The sequence below is a fragment of the Cydia strobilella genome, chromosome 19 (assembly GCF_947568885.1).
Source record: "Cydia strobilella chromosome 19, ilCydStro3.1, whole genome shotgun sequence".
NCBI classification, from domain to species: domain Eukaryota; kingdom Metazoa; phylum Arthropoda; class Insecta; order Lepidoptera; family Tortricidae; genus Cydia; species Cydia strobilella.
In genome coordinates, this window is record NC_086059.1 from 7299736 (window position 1) to 7314433 (window position 14698).

The window sequence follows — 14698 nt, forward strand, 5'->3', positions numbered from 1 at the left end:
TCATGGATGCGAACATACGTAAATCGACTACTATGTTTTTATCGTGTGTTCGATGCAAATTCCTTTTACTAATACGGATATTAAAGCTTGATTTGCATCACGCTGCAATGAGTTACCTTCTTCAGTGAATTTGCATTTCGACAGTAGGACGTAAGCTATGTACTTATTAAACAATCAATATTTATATCGATGTCATAAGTTCTTGAGGCTGATTCTGTTTTGACAATCTGAAATGGTTTCGTATCAAAATAATATCAAAACCTTATCAAATTTTTATGACAGGCTTGACAAATACGGAAAATACAGCTTTATTTCCTTTCGTTACTTACTTTCTCCACGGAGTTTGCATTCCAACGATGCAAATTCAGTTTGAATTATGTATCTACTCGCCCATTATTAATTAAATGTCATAATTTACTTTCGTTTCATTTGTGTATTGAATACTGAAATTATGATAATTTGCTTATTTCTGGTAATGACTATTTTACATAAATCGTAAACTGCGTTTCATAAAAATTTGCACATTGTCTTGCATTGTCTTGCATTTAATTACAAGTAGGCACTCGGTGTTTGAAAACAAATATAAACTAAAAATAACGTTATCAATTTAGTATGCAGAAATAGATTTTATCATGAAAATCATCATTATACGTATGCAGACGAAATCGCAGGCAGAAGCTAGTTACGAGTAAATTGAAACCTGTAATATATAACTATAAAAACACGAGTAATATAATAAACTTAACGTTACGATATGCTTTTTACGCAATCTCATCGATCACCAACCAAAACCGTAAGACCCCTCCCTCCCTTACATTTACCTTTAATATAAGTATATCACGTACCAAATAACGTTGGGATTACTGTAACTGACCAGAATACTAAGACCACTGAGCCTTAACACTTTTTATAGCACCACGTTCCAACTTACATTGGGCTATTATTTAGTTATCGATATTTATATAATGCGCGTTATAAATTACATTGTATTACGGCCAGTCATCGTTATCGTGTCGTATCGTATAATTTAGTCTCCAGGCTATAAAGTGATATAACTTCCGTTGACTGTGACGTCACTTCCCCCTGAGCTTTCGAAGTTTCGTCTGGAGATGGCTTTTTAAAGAGTATAAAAAGGAGGTTTTATGAGCGGATATATGTAATTATTTGAGTATTTTTTTTATGAGAAAAAGTAGGTAGGCATTAATTTACATATAAGAGTAGGTAGGTATAGGTAAGTATCTCAAAAGTTGTTTCACAAACATTACATCAGGATCAAGTGTTAAGTTTAGTTTTCTCCAAAGCGCACGGTCTCCACTAACAGGTTTGTCTTGTATCAATACTCAAATTACATTTTCATACCATTTCACCTACTTTTAGGTTTTTTTGAAGTTGAGTGTATCTTCTTTAAAAAGCTGTTTTCTTATAATAGTTTCTTTTCTCTCTAGCATAAACAGTTCATGGCCATATGTCACACGATATATCTTTCCCATACTACTCTGTCACCGTAATGAGATAACGTGTCGTGTGTTCAATGAAGTCACGCACTTTTTATTCATTCACTAGCTATCATGCATGGCATTGTTTCTATTTAATGTTTGTTTTCATAAATAGATAAATATAATACTCTTTATTGGCACATCTCAGGAAAAGATACAGCTTACAGAAAACAATTGACTAAGAATAGAGGTAGACAACAGGCGGTCTTATCGCTGAAGAGCGATCTCTTCCAGACAACCTTTGGGTAGCGGAAACAAATCATTTAGTCAAAAAGAGTAGGCGTTGCATAAAACGTTACGAAGCCGATTGAAGCCGACTTTCATACACACAGTTACAGTAAATAAACATACACAAATAAGAAAACTAAAATAGACATGCATATAAATATATATAAAACAAACCAATATAACAGCAACATGTCAGCCACAGAGTATAAAATAAAAAAATAATTATTATAAAGAAAAACAAAAAACCCGACTGCACACTAAAAAGAGGAAAACAAGCCCCACAAGAAATATTGTTTAATCAAATGCTAAAACCAAGCTATGGAATGTAATCGATAGTTAAATAAATAAAAACTTATTCTAAATACTAACTAAATATAATTTATAAATGTTGATGGTAAGTATCGCAGGCGGGGACCAACACAGGGTTACTTATAGTCATTTTGGTTGTTGGTTGTTAAGTTCACTATTTAGCAGAATGTTACTTAGGTAGGTATTTTCAATGGTGGCGGTCAAGTTGGTCCCCGGGCTTGTTTTCCTCTTTTTAGTGTGCAGTCGGGTTTTTTTTTTTTTATAATAATTATTTTTTTATTTATAACTTTTTAGTTTAAAAAAAGAACAAGTTATTACTTTATAATTTTCGATTCGGACGATGAAGTATCGAAAAAAATCACTTAGAAAAGTCGACCGTCAACGACGTGTGCCCTCATGTCATGCGCGTGTGCCCGCGTTGGGCACTCGAAAATATCTCCCTCCGTACCGCACCACGCGCCACAAGGCAGACCACGCCCTTCTTTGCCCGCTACCAGACCGCTACGCGAGAGGTGCACGGGAGTTGCAGAACAAGTTAGTTGATCATTGCTTGCTGACGCGTGGGTGGCTTGCGTTTACGAAGAATTAACATGTTCATGTAGGAATTTCGGGGTAAAATGTCCTATGACACTCCCGTGATCAAGACGAATCTAACGATACCTCATACATCAAAATCCATCAAGCCGTTTAGGCTACAGGAGGCCACAAAGAAACAGACATACATACATACACTCGAAAAATATTACCCTCCTCCTTTGGCAGTCGGGTAAAAAGATAACTAGGTATATATGTCGGCGGCAGATCGGGCGTAAAATCGGGCATATCTCATTTCATATATTACTTATTCAGTATAACAATAAACATTGTGTTTGAATTTCTATTATAATTAACTTAACCTAATTAAAAATTTACATTAAATAGTTAAATATATCGAGATATTCCTAGGCATATCATGAAACGCCGCCATTTCATGTTCTGACTAAGATTAACCCAGGCATATCACGATCTGCCTAATAAAACAGGCGGCAAATCGATCAGACTAATGCATTCGACGATATTCCTATTAGCTTCATACCGGGCGCATCGTAAAATACCCTGAAACCCTTGAACATTGCACGATATGGCTAGTGGTCGCTAGTCAGATCATGAAACGCCGGCATTTCATGATCTGCCTAGGAATATCACACCTTTAAGTTTGCACGATATGGCTAGTGGTCGCTAGGAAGATCATGAAATGCCGGCGTTTCATGATCTGCCTAGGAATATCACACTTTGAAGATTGCACGATATGGCTAGTGGTCGCTAGGCAGATCATGAAATGCCGGCGTTTCATGATATGCCTAGGAATATCCCGATATGCCCGATTTTACTATCTGCCGCCGACATATACACTAAGGGAGAGATAGATAATATGTTCTTTAAGTATTTTTTTAAATACAGCAAGAGATTGAGCGCGTCTAATGTTCAAAGGTAAAGAGTTCCAGAGTCGAACAACTAGTCGAATAATGTTTATTATATTATATTATATTCTTCTTATTTATTACACAATTAAAGGTGAACAATGAAGATGTAAACGTAGGTACCTTACGTAGGTGATTATGATTTGTTGAAAGTTTATAAGAATTAGATATAGCCGGTAGGTTTGCAAAACATGATAGAGCTATATTTACCAGAATTGTGATTTTCGTCTCTCCGGTCGACTGTTAAAAAGACCTGAAACAAAAAGAAAATACAACTAGGTAAATTAATATATAAATAATAGTAATCAAATTCGATTTTCAGTAACTTATTGAATGTGTGCCCACCGTTGGGCACAGGCCTCCTCCAGGAGAGGATTTGAACTAAGTCCATTAAGTATAAATTCTACAAATTTTTTGATATGTTCTGTACGGGTTCGGACACATGACCTCCGGTTTAGAAAGCTCGGCTAGCAATGTTAGAATTTTATGAAATTGTGTAGGTTGTTTTTGAAGTAGGTACCTACTTAACTACCAGGTGATAATAACTATCTTTCGAAATAAGACAAAATGAAGCAGGTCCTTTCTCCTACACCATCTCTATCAACAAGCACTTTACGATGAAAACCGCTAAATCAGACAACAATGCACCTTTCCCCATCACAATAAGATCTTAAACGAACACAATTTATAGGTTCAATGGCTGAAAACAGGTATCGTTATCGCGGGTTCATTGACCGCGATAAGGGCATTTAACATACAAACTTCCTGGAGCATTCCCATCTGTTACGAGTGCGAGTCGAGTCCTCGGTCGTAACTACTAGTGTAAAGTGACCTCATGTATATTTTCAATTGCAGTCGCAATTGCGATAAGCGGCACCGGCGTGTTTCACCACTCTAAAGTGAACCGTAATGATATTATTAAAAGGTGCAATTTAAAGTAAAAAGGAAAAATGTCACACTCTTTGTTCTGAACCATTCACCCTTAACATTAAAGTTGAATTTAGGCCCGCTCTTTGCTGCCATAATGTAAATTATAACTAGTTAGTCGAGCGATAAACTAGCCCTAGATCGCAGCTATGAGAATAACACTGGCTGGATGCAGTGCAATTAAATTTAATTTTCACTACGTTTTGATGTGCGATAAACCTAAGTTTATATTATTGCTTGTTAGTTGTAAAACTGACGAGAAATTGTAAAAGTAGATTTGAAATGGAAGTAGAAGATACTACATAATAATATTGAGTACCGTCGTAACCATAAACTTTGAGTTATTGTTTTATTTGCAATTGTTTGTATCCAGATAGTGCTATTTGCATGACAAATTGTTCCAAATATTGCAGTTTTTTGAAATGTCCGTCCTAGATACTTCAGTTTTTTACATACAAAACACTTACAATAAAAAACCAGTCCCACTGATTAACTCGTGCTTTTGTGACATTTGAATTTTTTATGATTAAGCTGTCTTTCTACCGATTTGTCAGACCATTGATGATTATGACAGACCCTATATGATTACAGGCAAAAAAAAAAACTTATATAATAAAAGGTGGTTTCGGCGGCTGTAAAATATTTAATTACCACTTCGTAAGCATAAGCTTAAGTTTGATGGTTATCTATGCAGAAAATTAACCCTAATATTTTTTAATGGATGTGTACTTAAGTATTGTATTGTATATTTAATTATGTAAGTACTGCGGAATGGAGTATCGAGACAAACCATTCTGGTTTAACGATGCTTTTTATCAAATATCATGCAATTGTGAATTATCTCTAATAAAAAATAAAATAAAAAACATTTTTTTTAACCTACCTCGACTTAGGTATTAAATTATTTCTTACCTTAAGCATACGTTACGCAAAATCATATGTTAATTAACTTTAACGGTGTTTTACTCATTTGAGAGTATATCATTAATCTCGAATTGCATTATTTTCTATCATGACCGGCAAAATTGAACTCAATTGGACCTAAGTAGTTTAATAAACTACTGTAACGCTTCAACGGCTACATAATTAAGTAACTAAACTTAATTGTTATTTGATAATTTTATCATCATATCAGCCCTTTATCGCCCACTGCTGGGCATAGGCCTCTCTTCCAGTACGCCACTTGTCCCGGTTCTGAGCTAATCTCATCCACTTAACCTAAACTAACTGTTTTTGTTTTGATAAATTTCAACATATATTATACCTACTAGCATCTTAATGCGAATCATACACACGCAGAAACACTGAAAATGTCTATTCCATTCCAGGAAATTAAATACTGGAGCCTAAGTTATACCGATCTTGATGTGTTTTGGCCTATACGAAATTTGAGGGCATTTGCCTCACCGATATTCTTAACTCTTAACTTTCGGCAACAGAATAGACTAAGGAACCTAAATCATCCACTTAAGTAAGGGAACGGGAAATTTCGATGTAGACTTGTAGAGTCGGACCGAGCATGGTATGGCATTAATGACAAAATTTCTATGAAGCTTATAATGTAGCACACCTTCCCTTTGTTCTGTGCAAAGTTAGCTTGGACTCTAAGTACCTGTGCTTATATGTTCACTCATTTTTATCACTGGCAACCCACGCATATCGAACGTTGTGAAATTCTCACAAAACTGTTGATCGCGTGAGTACGGACAGCACGACAAGTTTTCTAAATCACAAAAAAATACAAGACGCATCACAATTCTAGCGTCTCTAGATAATTGACCTGATTATATTGATTAGGTACATGAGTTATTATAGTATTGTTTATTTTTCTACTGTTTATTAAGATACGATGTGTCGCATTAGCATCACATACACTCGAATGAATAAACATTATTGAAAAACACGAATTATTTATTGGAATGTTACATATATGCATAAGAGGAGGCCTGTGTCCAGCAGTGGGACGTATATGGGCCGAAATATAATTAATATAATTATTATATATATATTGACCCAATAATTTCTGTATTTAGGATTATCTAGAGACTAACGTTTTTACTCTCTCTGTGTAAATATATAGAATTTATTTATTATTAATTAGCCTCTGCTGAGCAAACGCCTCCCCTTTCTTTCTCCCAAGACTCTCTGTTATAATATTAGAACTTTTTGGAAGACGTCAATCTAAAATTGTGCCGCCATCTCTTTCCTTGACGCTGCACTATACTCGGAAGGTATCTTTCTTGGTCCACAAGTCGTTTGGCAACTTTGGCATATGGCAGATGTGTCTCAGATTCTCTCAAATCAAAGAGGATATAATAAGATAGAGCGGTACTGTCATAGAAAATTTTGTAACCACAGTAAAGTCACTGCCATCTATCGACATACTTTAAAACTAAAAATGAAGATTTATAAAAATACGATAAAATGTATTTAAATATGGATAATTTTTATTTTTATTTGCATTAATTATCTTTATGATTTTGACCCATGTTCTTTCACCGATATGCGTTAAAATTGTTAAATAACAAACGAAACCGTCAACGCCCTCTATACGAGATTAGGCCAAAACTAGTGGCGCCATCTGATCGAGAATCAAATTTTAGGGATTTTTGAGGCACGTTTTTTCCTTAGACTGTATCCATCTATTAAGGAGTTATATCTATCTTTGCTCAAATGAAATAGATCACATAGGTACTCGTAGTAAACTTTTTGCAGGTCTATGCTGACCGTACTCAAAATAGTTACAATTTGTGCACAAACCGCACGTAAGAGCGTAGGCATGTCATGCTAGCAAGTGGTCCAAGGTTCGACGCCCGCCGATCAATGGAACGTGATATCGAACACTTAATTACCTTAATTTGAGCGTGAACAACTTTAATTATAACTTTAGATACACATAGGTACAACAAGCTCGTAATGGGAGAACAAACAGATAAATTTGATTAATGGTGTTTTATGGCATTTAATTGACATTGATTTGATATTAGATTTTAACACTATCAAAGAAAAAAAATATGGTGTGTATAAAATTGTATACAAAAGGTAATTTGCGTCTGCGCACATGAATATCACACCAATATTGTAGTTCTGGTATAAGTATGTAATACACTAATAAATATGTATATCTTTAGTAAATATTTCGCTCAATATTTTTATCACCTGTTCAACATTAATACCTTCCTTATTACATCATTGTGTGATAATTGAATTCTAATAACACGCCAGCACCTAATATTCACAGGTAAACGTTCCCAAGAAAATAGAAATTAAATTACAGGCAACGCCTTTTGTTACTCGAAGAAACCAAATTACACCTCACAAAGTATTTAATTATAGGTGCCCAGACAAAGGTATCAATGGCAGTATTTTATCTCCATTGCGATTCACGATACATGAATGACATGTACATAGTCGACACTTGTACTCCCGTTGTTGAACTGTTTCCGGCCAGTTATTAGTTGTTAATTTAAAATTTCTGAGGTGACATTTGCATGGCAACTGCAGCTGCATTACTGTTGCAGCATACTGCTGTGGTGTTGACGTGGGCGCGGTCATTGTCAATAGGGAAACTTTGCGTAGGGAGCGCCACTACCACAATCTGTCTATCGCGAAACAAAAAAATTTAAATTTCGGTATCTAACATCTCTGTCACTCTTGCAAATTCGAGCGATAAAGAGGCAGATAGCGAAATTTTGGATTCGCGTTTCCCGGTAGGTCCTCTGTAAACAAATCGCCTTGATGCATCAATGTCATAATTTATTATCTCTGAAAACTTGTCAAAAACCTGTTAAGGGTACAGTATGTATATGTTACTATATGTTTTACTAAAGGGGCTAGTGCTGCACTCTGATGCCTTGATAAAATGAGAGACGGATTGAACGAACTAGAGTTAGACCAAGATAAGTCTGCAACCATTTTGATAGCACACTCAGTGCAAGTGCAAGATTGACGTATAAATAACACTAACACTGCGAATGCTATCAAAATCGTTGCAGACTTTTTTTGGTCTAACTCTATCGAACTAGCTTAAAATGCTACTGTAATTCTACGTTATATGCAGTGGCATAATTATAATATGAGATGGTTTAAGTTTAGGCTTAATCGTAATGTGCTTAATAGAGGTAGCCATAGAAAGAAGAAGTGCAGTGCCTATTATGGCCCAAATTGTGACAAGGTGGCATTGTTACACCAGTTGCGATCTCATTAAAAAGAATCGAATACAGCTAAAGGGACTTAAAGACATTTTGGCACACAACAACAGCCATCTAGCTTTCGGATCCCAGGAGTGATCACATAACGAATCTGAGTCGTTCGTGTGTTAAATTTGTAACAAATAATTGATAGAATTCATTGTTGCGTTCTGCACGCGCGGGCGCCGCGATCGTGTGTACCAGGCCTTACGCAAATGCCGGTAAAAGTACATCCTGTTAAATAGATACGCTCTTAAAAATACGTCAATCTGTCTGAGAACTACTTATTTGGTCGCTGACATTGCCATTAAGGTGCACCAAACACAATTGATCAACGGCACCGAGAAGTGAACTATGAAATTTTTTAAACAATAAAATTTAGCCAATGTTACGATGGTTAGGTGCAACTGACCCACAGTCTTAGGTTGATGTGTGGAGACTAAAGGAAGGACAATAAAAAACGTTGCTAATATAACTAAAACTAAAACCAAGTTTGCGCGCTCGCAATACAATGTGAAGTCTAGTCACATGTACAACAAAGTCAATAGGTGCCTAAACATTTACCCAAAACTTTACTACGATTGCAAATCAACAATTACAAAATGGTTAAAATCAAAAAGCTACGAGGAAATAGAAGACTTACAAAAATAAAATACAAAATACTATATGTTACTAGAGATTCACACATCAACTTACTAAATACATACACACACACACACACACACACACACACACACACACACACACACACACACACACACACACACAAATTACTGGCTCCTTTACTCCTTTTTTAATTTTAATTTTAATTCCTCTAATTCCTTTTTTATTACTGCATGTCTAACAACCCAGTTATTAACTTAGCTCTTTAAACAAATGTTATATATAAAATTTTAATTGTATACATGTTTATATTACTTAAACTAGTACTTAAAAAAATGTTTCGTGTAACAATCTGTTAATTAAGGAAGAGCGGTGTTGCCCAACACAGGCAAATTTTGCTTACCGGGCAGCACTATCCCCTACTTATAGACACCTGTATATTTTACGAAAATAAATAATTTTAATTTTTTTTTTAATTTTTTAATTTAATGACTCACGTTAGACCGGGCCGTGTCCGGGCCGGAGATTCCGGCGCATACTTTTCTATGACATGACAGGTGATCACGTGATGCTTTCCATAGAAAACGAAGCGCCGGAAGCTCCGGCCCGGATACGGCCCTGTCTAACGTGAGTCATCCTTATAAGAAAAGTAGGTACCAATCGTAGCAAAATTAAATCTTATGCCAAATGATAACAAAATTACAACGACAATGAGACTGAAAACATGACAGCCAGTGAAACGTACTTCAAGTTGGCAACACAGTTACGTATAGTAGTGGGTAGTAGCTCTTGTAGCTATTAATTAATACTAGTAATGTTTGCTGGCGTGGCTTGTAGGAAATGTTTTATAACACATAAATACTAACATGCTTTCATTTAAAAAATCAATAATAAGTACCAAGCTTTTGAATTTTTTAAAGTACCTAGGCATAAATAAGTTTGTATATGTAGGTATATATTTAACATGTTTTTCAACTATGAAAAAGAACTGAGGCAATAAGTTCTACTTACCAATATTTTTCTCTCAAATGTGATAAATTCAGTTTTTCTACCGCCATTCCCTCCGTAATTGGAAATAGAAAAGTCATTCGAGCAACCTTATCGAATTCAAGGTCCGTGTGGCAACTTCCTAGGCTCATTCGCGGCGTCGCACTGACTAGACTACTTCATCACAAATGGACCAGTATTATAACTTTGGGAACAAATCAAACTATTAAATATTTCCGGCCTCCGCTACTGGTTGGTTTGGTCAAGAAAAAGTTCTTTAGGATTTTAATATGCCAACTTTTTTAGTTTTAAACAGTGATATGATGAACTGTAAGTGATGTTGGAAAATCAGATTGACATGAAGCTTATTGCACGAAAATTACAAGCATTTTTATTCATAAAGGAAAAAAGTTTCTAATATTTTTTCCATTCAAATGTATAGAAATTTTGTGACACTATTTTCCCCTATACTATCAGTGTCGCTACAGCTCGTAATACTTACGAAAATCTAAAAATTACCTAAGTCTGAATAAGGGTGTTAGACTAAAGTTAGTTGGCAGTCATATTGGTGGCGTGTCTACTGTGGGAAACAATGTTTTGTTAATTAGATTAGCACAGTGTCTAGGCGTGGGCTTGGCTGACTAGATAAATAAAACAAGAGGAATAAAGATTATTATCCAATGGTCGAATATGTTTGATAAACAAATAAGAATACGGAGTAATACTTTCTTTGAATCCATAGACGCAAACAATTATACAGTAGAATTTTAGATGTCAACTGCAGCTCTGCAGCTGCATTACTGTTGCGGCGTCCTTGTTGCCATATCCTTGTACAGTATTTGTGGTACCTACGTTTTTGTTTGCGGATATATCATACCTACCTATCCTAACAATGATATCATTATTGCAATCATGATTACATAATCACTACTACGATCTGTATATAGCGATTCTTGATGATATAATTGCTGTGATGATAAAGATAAATGATGCACACCTAATCAATACAACTTGCGTAACGAGGTTTTAATGTATGTACTTATTATTGCACAAAAGTCGGCATTATATAAACATCAAAGTATAAGCTGTATTAAGTTTTTGCCGGCGCAGTCGTAACGTAGGTATTACACATTCAGTCTTTAAGCAACTTTTTGGAATTTGAGTTCAGTTTTACATTGATTTATAGCAATGTACCGTACCTAATCGGTTCACTTTGTAAATTATTATCTGTTATTTAAACCGCTCCAAATTCGTGCTCTATCTCTGTTATCACCTACGGCAAGAGATTGAGATACCTACAATATCTTTAAATTTCTCCCTGTAGGTATAAGTGCGCGATCGAATGAGCGTAGGTACCTACTTTTTTCGGATCTCGAGGCCACGCTAAATTGCAACCCTTACCTCATTTGTGCAGCATTTTAAAGAAAAAATTAACCTAATAGTTGAAGCCTAAGTGTAATTTTAGTTGGTATTTAGATTTTTCTTAATAAGACTAATACAAACCAGACAAAAATAGTTTAACCCTCATAGGTATTCACGAACCTGTGAGTAAAGTGGTAGATCACCGAGGACTCGCCTGGCGTGCGCTCGCGCAGCCAATGCAAGCACAGCGCAGGACGCTGTCATCGACCGCGCCCGTTACCCGCCAAGGTGTTGGCAAAGAGTACGCAAGCGCAGAATCGTTCAACTAACCTAACCCGATGTCCATGATGACTCTATCCTATTTGATTTTCCGATTCTTGTAAAGTCTGACTGCCGGTTGAGTGCATATAATTGTTAACAACAGTAGGCCGAGCACATGATTGGCGCGACAGTATCTCGCCGCGAGATAGACTACCCGTCTTTTATTAACTGTATGAACTAAAGGGGGACGGGTAGTCTATGTCGCTGTTGCTGGTTATAAAGCGTTCCTGAAATGGTCTCCATTCAGCTTCATGTCAAGGAAACTATGAGGTCCCCGACGCTGGTCTTCCGTGGAAACCCTTCCGAGAGAGCGCAACAAATACAACTTAAATATAATACAACAGCTATACAATTTAAATATAATTTTAGTTTTAATAATAAATAATCAAACGTCTGCAATAAAATATTCTTTGAATAGGCGAGGTAGTCATAATCGAACGTGATTCGGTTTAAACAGTTTTTTCTCTTTACAACTTTGTGTCTAACAAGTTACAATTACAGACTAGTAATTTAATTACTTACTAGACTTTATTGTTATAAATGGCGACACAGTTTCATGTGTGGTTAAGAGTATTTAAAACGAGTTGACAAGAATAAATATCATACAAGGTGACAAGTTGCCATTTCTTTTGAACGTAATCTTAAAGGCGCTTCTAATTAAACTCGCTTAGATATCTCACTACAGGTCTATGTTAATAAGGGGTAGTAACATACACCATAATATATATGGATCTGAGACATCTTGCTTGGTGGCGATGGCGCTATGTAAAACAATGGCACGAAAGGCGGGTTTGTATATCTAGATTAACAATCTTTATGATTCAGTTGTCTCTGTCTTTACAAACGCAACACACGTTGCGAGCTCTACTAAGTGTTTTCCAATCTTATCATAGAAATGTTACTACATCTGTGAAGAAACCTGTTTAATAAGAACATTTGAAACACGTACACAAGATTTTTCTTCCGAAACAGTGAAATTGCATAAAACTGTGCCTAAACAAAATTAAGACCTTAGACATTAGACTTTTTAGGGTTCCGTACCCAAAGAGTAAAAACGGAACCCTATTACTAAGACTCCTCTGTCCGTCTGTATGTCTGTATGTCACTAGGCTGTATCTTATGAACCGTGATAGCTAGACAGTTGAAATTTTCACAGATAATGTATTTCTGTTGCCGCTATAACAACAAATACTAAAAAGTCCGGAACCCTCGGTGCGCGAGTCCGACTCGCACTTGGCCGTTCATGAGATACAGCCTAGTGACACGGACAGACGGACAGACGGACGGCGGAGTCTTAGTAATAGGGTCCCGTTTTTAAGCCGTTGGGTACGGAACCCTAAAAAAGAACACGACATCACGAGCCTATTAAAAATGAAGCCATTATTAAAATTTTATTACAAATCTAAATATGTATTTCACAAAGTTCAAGGCAACCAATTTGATTGAAGCTTATTTGATTTTAAAATCAGATCAATGTATTGCGTCCCCACGTTTTCCTTTTCACCATTTCAAAAACGTATTAAGCACGTATGAAACACTTACGGAGTTGTTACATTTCGATTTTAAGCAACTTATTACCTTCAATGTTTATTGCGGATCAAATCAGGTTTATGGTAATCGCACCAATTGATATAGACCGACATACTAGGAGGTGTATTCTGATGAACAGATTATGAATTTGACCTGGATTTGTTATCGATATATCTGTCAGTGTCAAAGGTGATATTTCTTCAACCAGAAACGTCACATTTGACACTAACAGATCATATCTAAAACAAAGCCAGATCAAATTCATAACATATCATTACAATCAGAATACGCCTCTGCGTCTTGTTTGCTAAGGCCAATGACAATTGCGAATATTTTACAGGTTGGGCATTTTTGTTTTTAATACTACGTCGGTGGCAAACAAGCATACGGCCCGCCTGATGTTAAGCAGTCTCCGTAGCCTATGTACGCCTGCAACTCCAGAGGAGTTACATGCGCGTTGCCGACCCTAACACTCCTCTCCCTCGTTGAGCTCTGGCAACCTTACTCACCGGCAGGAACACAACACTATGAGTAGGGTAGGGTCTAGTGTTATTTGGCTGCGGTTTTCTGTAAGGTGGAGGTACTTCCCCAGTTGGGCTTTGCTCTAGATCTGGAATGACATCCGCTGTCCTGTGCCCTACCACACAAAGCGAGATGTCATTCGCAGTGCCCATACCTCTCTTTTGGACATAGTTGGGCATTACATTATGATTATTGTTTAAGACTGTGTTATCTTAAGAGGATAGTGAACAAGCGCTTGCTTATATACAAACGTAGTCTCCATTTTTCTCTCTGGATATTGACATAATGGAAACTATTTTTTTATATAATTTGATGTACATTAACAATTCCTATGCCTTTTTTTTTTATTTTTGAACGTTGTATAAATTTGGAGCGAAAAACAAATTCCATCACCTATGGGGTGGTTCCAAAAATTTGTATGAAATCTCTATCCTTTGGAGCGACCACTTGTATATGGGAAAAACATCGATAATTGAGTTTATCGATATAGGATCTCCCTAGTACTCCCTACCTGTCATTAAATTTTGCTCCCTAAAATCCAATGTCTGACTATGAACATCACGATACAAATAGTTCTAATCTGCAAACATTACTATAATTCATTCTCTTATCTAATAAATTCCAGCAAGGCATGGTAAAATTTCTGTGCACGCCATAATCTCATCTAACATCCTAGCGCATCAGATCAACGAGATAACTTTTACAAATACCGATGACAAAGACGGCAAAAATGCGAAAAATGTCACTTTCATAATCTTATCAT

At 36.0% G+C, this 14698-nt stretch overlaps 1 protein-coding gene across 4 annotated transcripts in view; it reads right to left on the bottom strand.

Moving 5' to 3' along the window:
* The window catches only part of LOC134750080 (zinc finger CCCH domain-containing protein 13), an 86640-nt gene that overhangs the window by 39239 nt on the left and 32703 nt on the right, over window positions 1-14698 (bottom strand). For all 4 annotated transcript variants that reach the window (XM_063685171.1, XM_063685170.1, XM_063685169.1 and 1 more), the window contains exon 3: window positions 3704-3746. The gene's annotated coding sequence lies outside the window, so the exon portion shown is untranslated. The remainder of the gene's footprint in view (window positions 1-3703; window positions 3747-14698) is intronic.